The sequence below is a fragment of the Podarcis raffonei genome, chromosome 9, assembly GCF_027172205.1.
Source record: "Podarcis raffonei isolate rPodRaf1 chromosome 9, rPodRaf1.pri, whole genome shotgun sequence".
Classification (NCBI taxonomy): domain Eukaryota; kingdom Metazoa; phylum Chordata; class Lepidosauria; order Squamata; family Lacertidae; genus Podarcis; species Podarcis raffonei.
Genome location: NC_070610.1, coordinates 77116233 through 77127743, shown reverse-complemented (window position 1 = coordinate 77127743; position 11511 = coordinate 77116233). Strand labels below are relative to the sequence as shown.

Here is an 11511-nt window from a genome sequence, read left to right as displayed (position 1 = left end):
CACACTTTGTTTTTTAGTTTCTCAAAACTCTGCAATTTCAGTCTATGTCCTTCTTGTTCCAAAATTTCCCAATATTTCGGCCATTTGGCCTCCATATTGAGCTTTTTCTGTGCTTTCGCTTCCATTGGTGACAACCACCTTGGGGTTTTATTTTCCAATAAATCCTTATATCTAGTCCAAACATTAAACAATGCTTTCCTGACAATATGGTTTTTAAATGCTTTATGTGCTTTAACCTTGTCATACCACAAATATGCATGCTATCCAAAAACGTTGTTAAAACCTTCTAAATCCAAAATGTCTGTATTCTCAAGAAGCAGCCAGTCTTTCAACCAGCAGAATGCTGCTGATTCATAATAAAGTTTAAAGTCTGGCAGGGCAAATCCACCCCTTTCCTTTACATCAGTTAATATCTTAAATTTTATGCTAGGCTTCTTGCCCTGCCAGACAAATCTAGAAATATCTTTCTGCCACTTCTTGAAACAGTCCATCTTGTCCACAATTTGCAATGTTTGAAACAAAAACAACATTCTAGGCAATACATTCATCTTTATAGCTGCGATTCGGCCCAACAAGGAAAGCTTCAAATTTGACCAAATTTCTAAATCTTTTTTCACTTCCGTCCAACATTTTTCATAGTTATCTTTAAACAAATTCCCATTTTTAGCTGTCATATTAATCCCCAGGTATTTCACTTTCTTAACCACAGTCAAACCTGTTTCATTCTGAAACCTCTCTCTTTCAATCAATGTTAAGTTTTTCTCTAAAACCTTAGTTTTTGACTTGTTCAGTTTGAATCCTGCCACCTGACCAAACTCTTGAATTAGTTCCAAAACCCTTTTAGTACTAGATTCTGGCTCTTGTAACGTCAAGACTAAGTCATCTGCAAATGCTCTCAATTTATACCTTTAACCAACCGGTCCCTTCTAATCATGTTCAGCAGGACCTCCAGGACCGATATAAAAAGCAATGGGGAAATTGGGTACCCCTGTCGTGTCCCTTTTTCTATCTTAAATTCTTCCGTAACCACGTTATTTACAATTAATTTGGCCTTTTGTTCAGAGTATATTGCATCTATACCATTTTCAAAACCTTGGCCTACCCCCATACCCTGTAGGTTCTTTTTCATAAAACTCCAAGAGATGTTGTCAAAAGCTTTCTCCGCATCCACAAATATCAGAACTGCTTTAGTGTTTATATTCACTTCTAACTTTTCCAAAATGTCAATTATGTTCCTCAAGTTGTCAGATAGGTGTCTTCCCGGGAGAAAGCCCGCTTGATCCTTATGAATCTCTTCCATCAATACTTTTTTCAATCTCTTAGCCAAAATGTCAGCAAAAATTTTGTAATCCACATTTAATAAGGATATGGGACGGTAGTTCTTAAGCTGAGTCTTTTCAGTCTCTGTTTTCGGTATAAGTGTAATATAAGCCTCTTTCCACGACTCTGGTGCCCTTTTCCCTTCCAAAATTTCATTGCAGACTTCCTTCAAATAGCCACTCCTTCAAAGATCTGTAATATCTGGAAGTCAGCCCATCCGGTCCTGGAGACTTGCCTAGTTGCATATTTTGGATGGCACCTTCTATCTCCTGGTCAGATATTTTGCAATTCAACATTAATTTACTTTCTTGTGAGATTTTTTTGTAATCCATTTATCTTCAAAAATCGGTCAATGTCCATTTCATTCTGTGGCCCTTGTGCATATAGTTGTTTAAAATACTTCTGGAAGCAATTTCTAATCTCAATTGGATTATGTATATCTTTTCCTTCTACTTCTAAATTTGTGATGGTATTTAATTTTTGTCTTTTTTTCAATTGCCAAGCCAATCATTTCCCACATTTGTTCGCTGATTCAAATGTCTTTTGTCTCATTTGTTTAATTTTCCATTCTATTTCCTGATTCATCAATTCCATATATTGTACTTGATATAATTTTATTTCTCTCAGGATCTCCTGCGACTTTGGCTTTAATCTCAGTTTTTTCTCCCCTTCTTTTATTTTCTCCAAAATTTTATCTTTTTTCTCATTTTGACTTCTCTTCTTTATTGCATTCTGTTGTATCAAAAACCCTCTCATCACAGCTTTACTTGTGTCCCAGATTACTCTTTTTTCAACTTTGGTAGTCATATTTATTTCAAAATAGTCTCTCAAAGTTTTTTGGGCCTTTTTATATACTTCTTCATCTCTAAGTAAGGTGTCATTCATCCTCCATCTAAAGGAGCCGGTTGTTATTTGCTTCATCTCCATCTTTACCGCATTATGGTCGGAGCAAGTTTTGGGGCAGATTTCCACTTTCTTTATCTTTGGTGCCATTCCTCTAGTAATCCATATTTGGTCAATTCTAGTCCATGTCATCTTGGCTTCAGAGAAAAAGGTTCCCTCTCTCCCCAGGGGGTTCTTAGTTCTCCAAATGTCAATCAAGTCCATATTGTCAGTCAATTCAAAAAAAGTTTTTGGTAGTCTACCATCTTTGGTGACTACATGTTTTTGTGCCTTGTCCATATTTGTAGATGCTACTCCATTCATATCCCCCATCAAAATTATGTTGTAGTCCATATAATCCAGCAAAGTCTCATGCAACTTCTTAAAAAATTCAGATTTCCCCTCATTTGGTGCATAAATTCCTACAATCAAGAATTTCTCTCCTTGAACTTGTATTTCAATTGCTAAAAATCTTCCTTGTTCATCTTTAAAAATTAATTTTGGTGATAATCTCTCCTTTGCATATATCACAACTCCTCTCTTTTTAACTTTGTCAGATGAAATAAATTCTTGTCCCAATCTCTTATTAATAAGTATTTTCCTGTGTGGCCTCGTTACATGTGTTTCTTGTAAACAAATCAAGTCCAATTGTTCTTTTTTCAATATATGAAAGACATTTTTTCTCTTTCGAGGCGAATTCAAACCATTACAATTCCAACTTAGAAGTTGCAGAGCCATGGTGATGGGGTTACTTCGCTTTACCTCCTACTGCTCCAAGTAACTGTTCTTGTTCTGTCGGTGGTGTCTCTTTCCCTGGACTATGCAGTCCAAAAGATAAATTTGCTATGTCAATTGTTTCTCTTACCAGTGCTCCTGGTTCTTCTCCGGATTCTGCTTCTTTTTGCAAGTCTTCTCCGTAGTCTTTCAAAAATCGGTCTTTATCACTAACTGTTCTAATTCTTGTTTTTCTTCCTTTATACTTAAACGATAGGCCTTGAGGAAATTCCCACCTAAAAGGTATTCCGTTTCTTCTCAGCAGGGCGACTAGATCTCTATATTTTATTCTTAAGTCCAGAAGTTGTTTTGGTATGTCCTTAAAAATTTCCACTCTCGAATCTTCAATTTCCAAAGCTCTTTGATAGTGCAAATTCAAAATTTTATCTCTCTCCTCCTTTGTTCGAAAAATGATCAAACAGTCTCTTACTTTGTTCTTCCTCTGTCTTTTGCCAAGTCTAAATGCAGTCACTATCTTGAATTCTTCTTTCTCTAATTCCTGTTGCCAAAAATCTGTAAATTCCTGTGTTAAAAAAATCAGCCAAATTGTCTTTCTCCCTTTCTGGTACCGCCCTGATTCTTAAATTCCTTTCTTTGTCTCTTAATTCAATCATAGAAAGTGTCAGGTCATGTTCCTCTAATTTCCTGTATACTGGTGGTATCTTCTCTTGAGTAACCGTCGCAATTTCCCTTGCTTCCTCCGCTACCTTTCGGGTCGAGGCAGATTCTTCTAGTAATTTTTCGATAGACTGTGTGTTAGAGTTCACCTTCTGTCCCAAATTATTAATACTTGTAGTATTCACATCAATTTTAGCAGATGCTTCAGTCACTTGTTTATTTGTCTCAGCTACTTGCTTGGCCAAATTTTCCAAAGATGCATTAATTTTCCCAAGTGCCTGTGCCAAGACGTCTTCAGACATAACTTTTATTTTAGCCTGTGAAGGTGCAACCCCTGAAGTACCAGATGCTCCAGATGTTGAAGCCCTACGCTGGTGTGTAGTGTCAGCTCGGTACAGTCTGCCAGACCTCATTGGGGGGGCGGGGAGCCACCCCAAAAAACCCAGTACTAATCTGCTCCTGAATCATCATGACTAATTTTAGTAATGGGAATTAAAAAAAAAAGACCAACTCAGATTTGTTGGGCAAAGAGGGGTGCAATGCTAAACCAACATAGAACCAGAGAAAGCTGTCTTCAGGGCTCATTCAGACGTGCTTTTTTTGCCATGTTTCTAGGCACAGATCACAGAATTGTAGATTTGGGGGGGACCATGAGGGTCATCTATTCCAACCCCCTGCAATGCAGGAATTTTTTGCCCAACTTAGGTCTTGAACCCATGACCCTGAAATGAAGAAGTCTGTGCTTTAAAGCTCCCTGTCCAAGCACTTCTTGTTTCTGCTTTGCTCCAGAGCATGAAGACCTGCTCTTTACTGCTGAATCGGAACAAACGGCAATCCATGGAAAACCCAAATTATCGACTAGTTCCAGTTCAACATTATAGAGCAGGTTTTCCTGGCAAAATCCCTTTTCACCCTGAGCTGTTTGGCATTTTAGCAGCCCCAGCTTTTGTCTCTGCTAAATTTATTCCACCCACCCACAGTGAAGACGTCCCTGCCTGATGCGAATTGCTAGGGTCTTCCTAGCTGTCAACGGAGTTAAAGCCCAAGACTTAACGCTAGAAGACCACCATACGGGGGAGGCATGTTTATTGCAGTGTTTAGGGGCAAATAGAAAGCTCCCACGTTGTCTTGTTTTGCAACGGGGCTGATTCCAAGCCCTGCTGATTTCACGACCCTAAGGAAAAGCCCATGTTCTTGGTCTCCTCCAGCACCTTTTCCTGCACCCACGAGGAGATCGTAGAGAGCAGCAAGGCAAGTGCACCAGAGATGAATAAGTAGACGATGTGGCGCCCGAGATCGGAGGTGATGCGCAGCACATCGAGGAGAGGGGCAGCCAGGGGGCCAAGGAACTGGGTGGAGGCGATTAGCTCAGAATGGAACCGGTCAGTCATCAAGAAGTAGTAAGTGGTGGAGAGCACTATCACAAAGGTGGCCATGCACATGGCTGGGGTCTTCCGCTAGGTTCTTCCTCTGCTAGGCAGCACCATGGTCCGCGGGGCTGGGCGGGCGGGCATTCCCTGGAAATGAAGGGGGAAGAGGAACCATGGGTGAACTGGACGAAGGCAGCTTTCCCTAGCCTGGTATCCTCTGGATCATCGGTTCTCAGCTATGGGTCTCCAGGTGTTGTTGGACTACAACTCCCATCACCCCTAGCTAGCAAGGCCAGAGCTCAGGGATGATGGGAGTTGTAGTCCAACAACATCTGGGGACCCACAGGTTGAGAACCGCTGCTCTGGATTGTTTTGGACTACGACTCCCATCAGACCCTGCCAGCTGGCCATGCTTTGGACTACAGCACCCATCAGCCCCGCACCGCCACAGCAATGTGCTGGACTACAACTCCCATGAGTCCTGGCCAGCACAGCCATATAGAACCACAGAATACAATTGGAAGGGACCCCAAGGGTCATCTAGTCCAACTCCTGCAACACAGCAATGTTTTAGACTACAACTCCCATAAGCCCCCTGCCAGCATAGCTCCTCTCAGGCTGATTGATTTAGTCAATCAAAGTCTGCACCCCTAGTTTGTTTTTTGCTTTTAATTTTTTATTGAATTTACTTGATAAGATAATATAATTATATATGTGGGGGGGGGGTTTGGGGGGGAGATTACAAAACAGTGTCAATTCAAAATACAACACAATTCACCATACACTCCTACATATATACACATGAGAATTCCCACCCCACCCCCAGTGCTATTACCTTTTCTATTTTCCTGTTGTACAAAACTTAACATTATACTATCTTAAAGTTCCTTACTAATTTTTAGAACCTTTTCATTCATGTATACAGAAATCATTCAAGTGCTGTCGAAGAAGCCACACTACTGTTATATTTTTTTAAGTAGTTCTTGAACATGTCCCATTTTTGAATAAATTTTGGGTTAACATTACCTCTCAGCCTGTTTGTCATCTGAGCCAATTCAGCCAATTCTACCAATTTGTTCGGCCATTCTGTTTCTGAAGCAACCCCTCACACCCTTCCGGTTTTGTTGCACCCCTAGTTTGGACTTGGAGGCCCAACTTGCAATCGCACAAGATTTTCAAAAGAAGGAATGTCGTGCATAGCATGGGGAGGAGAAGAGATGGTTTTCAATAGGACTACGACTTGGGATGGGGTGGTTTTCATCAAAGTAGTAGTAGAGAGAAATGCATAAGATTCTCTCCTCTCTCACCAACCAGTCCTGCTGAAAATCACCCCTCCTCACATTGACATGTTAGTCGACATGACAGCAGGTGACAATTCCATTTCACCTCCCGTTCCTCCCAGAGCTCATTCGCAGCCAAGTTGCGTAAGTATTTCTCCCACAAGGGTTGGCTTTTCCTTCACCCCTCCTCACCTACTGCTGCCAGGTAGGAGAATAATAGCCAGGTGTGGTGTGTGACAGCTGAGCTGGTTGTAAGCTGGATACACAGAGACCTCCTTGCTCTGTGCTGGATTGAAAGCTGTGACTAATGGAGAAGCAATGGAGAAGCAAGATCTGTGTTTAATAATAATAATAATAATAATAATAATAATAATAATAATAATAATAATTTATTATTTATACCCCGCCCATCTGGCTGGGTTTCCCCAGCCACTCCGGGCGGCTTCCAACTGAATATTAAAAACAATACAGCATCAGACAGGGCTGCCTTCAGATGTCGTCTAAAAGTCTGGTAGTTGTTGTTCTCTTTGATATCTGGTGGGAGGCGGGCGCCACCACCAAGAAGGCCCTCCCACCAGATGTGCTCAGAAACGTACTGGGAGCCAATGTAGGTCTTTCAAGACCGATGTTACGTAGTCTTGGCGGCCACTCCCAGTCACCAGTCTATTCTGGATTAGTTGTAGTTTCCGGGTCACCTTCAAAGGTAGCCCCACGTAGAGCGCATTGCAGTAGTCCAAGCGGAAGATAACCAGAGCATGCACCACTCTGGCGAGGCAGTCCGCAGGCAGATAGGGTCTCAGCCTGCATACCAGATGGAGCTGGGAGACAGCTGCCTTGGATACAGAATTGACCTGTGCCTCCATGGACAGCTGTGAGTCCAAAATGACTCCCAGGCTGCGCACCTGGTCCTTCAGGGGCACAGTTACCCCATTCAGGACCAGAGAGTCCTCCACATCTGCTCGCCTCCTGTCCCCCAAAAACAGTACTTCTGTCTTGTCAGGATTCAACCTCAATCTGTTATCCGCCATCCATCCTCCAACCGCCTCCAGACACTCACACAGGACCTTCACCACCTTCACTGGTTCTAATTTGAAAGAGAGGTAGAGCTGGGTATCATCCGCATACTGATGGACACCCAGTCCAAACCCCCGATGATCTCTCCCAGCGGCTTCATATAGATGTTAAAAAGCATGGGGGAGAGGACGGAACCCTGAGGCACCCCACAAGTGAGAGCCCAGGGGTCTGAACACTCATCCCCCACCACGACTTTCTGGACACGGCCCAGGAGGAAGAAGCGGAACCACTGTATGACAGTGCCCCCAGCTCCCAGCCCCTCAAGACGGTCCAGAAGGATGTTATGGTTGATGGTATCAAACGCTGCTGAGAGATCCAACAGAACTAGGAAACAGCTCTCACCTTTGTCCCTAGCCCGCCGGAGATCATCAACCATTGCAACCAAGGCAGTTTCAGTCCCATGTTAGAGCCTCTCCATCTTATACTCAGGTTGTCTGTACATGAAAATAAAACCATGTATCCTAAACCTACCACTGTCTCCGCTGACCTTCATTCCAAGGAAACAGAACCCTGAGTAACTGCTGGAACCCCGGAAGTCGCTCACCTTTCAGAGATTAGGTAGGCATGCAACAATTCACATCCTTGGGCAGAAGCTACCTGGCAGCTCTGCTGACTCTCCTGGTGCCAGATTCCCACCCAGAAGGCTGTCCTCTGACCTCCAGGCTCCGAACCTCTTAGCCTGCAGTCCGCAGCTAACCTGTGGTCCGGAGATAGCTCCAGGAGTCCAACGGGTGCAGCATCTTGGTCAAGGCACCATGGCTTGGTGGGAGCCCCTGGACCGCACCTGCCCCGGGAGCTCCCATTGTGAAGCAGAGGACAAAGCCGCCACCCACCTGTGAGGTCATCAGACAGGCAACCAATTGGAAGCTAAGAGTCATTCTAAGCAGAGAGCCCGGGTCCTCTCAGAGCGCTGGTGCCTCTGGGAAGCCCAGAACATGAGTGCAAATGCTTCTGTGCTGAACATACAAATGCTTCTGAGCTGCTAACAGCAGGTGCAACAGGAACAGACCTTAGTGGCACATACACAGCAGAAGGAGGACATTCGGTCTTGAGAACACAAAAAGAGCTGGATCAGGCCAATGGCCCATCTAGTCCAGCATCCTGTTCTCCCAATGGACAATTCTTTTTTTAAAAAAAATGCTCTTTATTGGTGTTTTATTTAATACAAACAAACAAAACACAGTAAAATTCAACAATCATTTACCCACATTCTTTCCCCACACTCTGCTGATAATTGACTTCCTTCCCTCCCTTCAACAGGTTTTTTTATGGCAGTTACTTTTCCACCGTTTCTTATTGTATCCAATCCTATCTACATTGTAAGATTTATTTCAGTCCTGCCAGAGTCTTCAAATTTCTACGGTTATTATTTATGTACTCCATAAATTTACTCCAGTCTTTTTGGAATTTTGCTTCCTCCTGATTTTGGATTCTACAGGTCAGTTTTGCTAGTTCCGCTTAATCAACCATCTTCGTCTGCCACTCCTCTATTGTTGGTAACTCTGGTACTTTCCATTTTTGGGCTAACAAAGTTCCTCACAATGGACAATTCAATGCTTCTTCATGGAGGAGAGGGCTATTGATGGCTACCTACAAATGCAATCCAAAAGAACCCACAGGCAAACAAAGAGCAGGCAATATCCCCACCCCCAAAAAAGCAACTAGTGCTATAGTTCTAGAAAAAGAGGTGCCAGAACTCACCAGGAACACCTCTCTTGTTCTCTTATAATGGCTGAGAAGAAGCCCTGCCCTCAGTCAATAAAACAAATCAAAGAACACCATTTTAAAAAATGAAAAATTAGAAGCAGGCCTTGCAGGTGCATGAGGGCACTGTGTTGCTCATAGGCACCACATTAGGGGTCAGGTACTGGGACGCGGGTGGCGCTGTGGGTTAAACCACAGAGCATAGGACTTGCCGATCAGAAGGTCGGCGGTTCGAATCCCCGCGATGGGGTGAGCTCCCGTTGCTCGGTCCCTGCTCCTACCCACCTAGAAGTTCAAAAGCACGTCAAAGTGCAAGTAGATAAATAGGTACCACTCCGGCAGGAAGGTAAACGGTGTTTCTGTGCGCTGCTCTGGTTCGCCAGAAGCGGCTTAGTCATGCTGGCCACATGACCCGGAAGCTGTACGCCGGCTCCCTCGGCCAGTAAAGTGAGATGAGCGCCGCAACCCCAGAGTCTGTCACGACTGGACCTAATGGTCGGGGTCCCTTTACCTTTATCTTACTGGGCTAGGTGAACAGAGGAATATAGAAACTGTCAAGGACTGGTGGCATGGAGAGGAGCGGTGGGAGGCACCAGCTGAGGAACCCCCGAGGGAAGAAGGCTCGGATCCTGGGGGTTGGTGGTAGGACGATGAGAGGTCAGAGGGAGAAGATTGGGGTGAGGAGGTGTCGGAAGCTGAGGAGGTAACAGGGCTTAGTGAGCTGGGAGAGTCTGTGGCAGAGAGCAGTCCAGAATCAGAGGCAGAAGCTGAAGCAGGAGAGTGGGAGGAGGGAGGCCAAGAGGCAGAGATGGGGCAGAGTCACGGGTGTCACCCCCTCCTGCCGAGACGCTCCCCTCTCCGCTTGTCCCCAGGACCAGAAGAGAGCTGAAACAGGAAGAGCAGAAGTAGGGTGCACACGGGCGCAGTCTCTGAATGCTTGGGGAAAGCTCTGGAGAAGAAGAAACCTAGGCAGCTGTTGGCAGGTGAGGACTTTCAGGTTCATGGGGCAAGACCTGTTGGGGATGGACGGTTGCACTCATTAGGCCTGACACTCAACCAAGTCTGCAGAGATACTGTTTTTTGCTAATACAGTGGTACCTCGGGTTAAGAACTTAATTTGTTCTGGAGGTCCGTTCTTAACCTGAAACTGTTCTTTACCTGAAGCACCACTTTAGCTAATAGGGCCTCCCGCTGCCGCCACGTGATTTCTGTTCTCATCCTGAAGCAAAGTTCTTAACCCAAGGTATTATTTCTGGGTTAGTGGAGTCTGTAACCTGAAGCGTCTGTAACCTGAAGCGTCTGTAACCCAAGGTACCACTGTAAAGAGTTAACTTAGGGTTACCAGATGTCCCTGGGGACAGTCCCCGGATATGCAAATCTGTCCCCGGACAAATTCCGTCCCCGGAATGTCCCCAGATTTGCAAATCTGTCCCCGCGAAATGTGGCAGTGGCAGCCTCAGCAGCCCAGAGCCAGCCTGGTAGTGCAGTTGGCTCTGGCTAGCTTCAGGAGCTGCTCACTGCCGCCGCCACTGTCGAAGGGGAACTGAGGACATCCGGTGGTACAGATCTCCTGCCCCCTTCCCCCTTTGTTTTGACAGATCAGGGGAGGCTCAGGAGTTGCAGCTGGCCAGCCGTTGCCCAGGAGGGGCGCAAGGCACACGGTTTCTCTGCCAGGCAAGGTGCAAAGCCCTTCTTTTGCACCCTGTGAAACATAAATGTGCAGAGTTTTTTAAAAACTGGGCAACAGCCGCCCGCCCGTAACTCCTGAGCCTTCCCTGATCAGTCAAAACAAAGGAGGAAGGGGGCAGGAGATCGGGGGAGGCTCAGGAGTCACGGGCGGGTGGCTCGCCGTTGCCCAGTTTAAAAAAAACTCTGCGCATTTATGTTTCACAGGGTGTGAAAGAAGGGCTTTGCACCTTTATACAATATGCATGTGTGCTTGGGCCCAGGGTCTTTTGCCTCACCATCCCCACTACAGTGGTACCTCGGGTTACAGACGCATCAGGTTACAGACACTTCAGGTTACAGACTCTGCTAACCGAGAAATAGTACCTTGGGTTAAAACTTTGCTTAAGGATGAGAACAGAAATCACGTGGCGGTGGCAGCGGGAGGACCCCATTAGCTAAAGTGGTACCTCATGTTAAGAACAGTTTCAGGTTAAGAATGGACCAATTAAGTTCTTAACCCGAGGTATCACTGTACTGACTCCCTGTTGCTACTCAGCTTTAAAAAAAAAAAAGTGTCCCTGGATTCATTGCAAAAAATCTGGTAACCATAAGTTAACTCCAACTTTGAACAGTGTGATTTACTGCCAGAGGGCTCTTAGACAGTTCCAGACAGGAAAATCCACTCAAGGAGGGCATAGTGAAGGACTGGCAAGAGGGTGTGACCTTTGGAGAGTCCCGTTGGCCAGGTGAAAAGGTTTGGGGGGGCCTCATCTGGCCCATCTCCTTCATGGATCACTGCCTTGCCGTGGCGAAGGGGCTTG

The 11511-nt window shown here is 45.1% G+C and overlaps 1 long non-coding RNA gene across 1 annotated transcript; it reads right to left on the bottom strand.

Moving 5' to 3' along the window:
* Positions 1-4666: 4666 nt before the first annotated feature.
* Positions 4667-8125, bottom strand: LOC128420541 (uncharacterized). The gene is made up of 2 exons (XR_008332061.1): positions 7863-8125; positions 4667-5111 (listed from the first exon to the last, which is right to left on the bottom strand). It is a non-coding gene; the product is annotated as an uncharacterized LOC128420541 (long non-coding RNA).
* Between the last annotated feature and the right edge of the window lie 3386 nt (positions 8126-11511).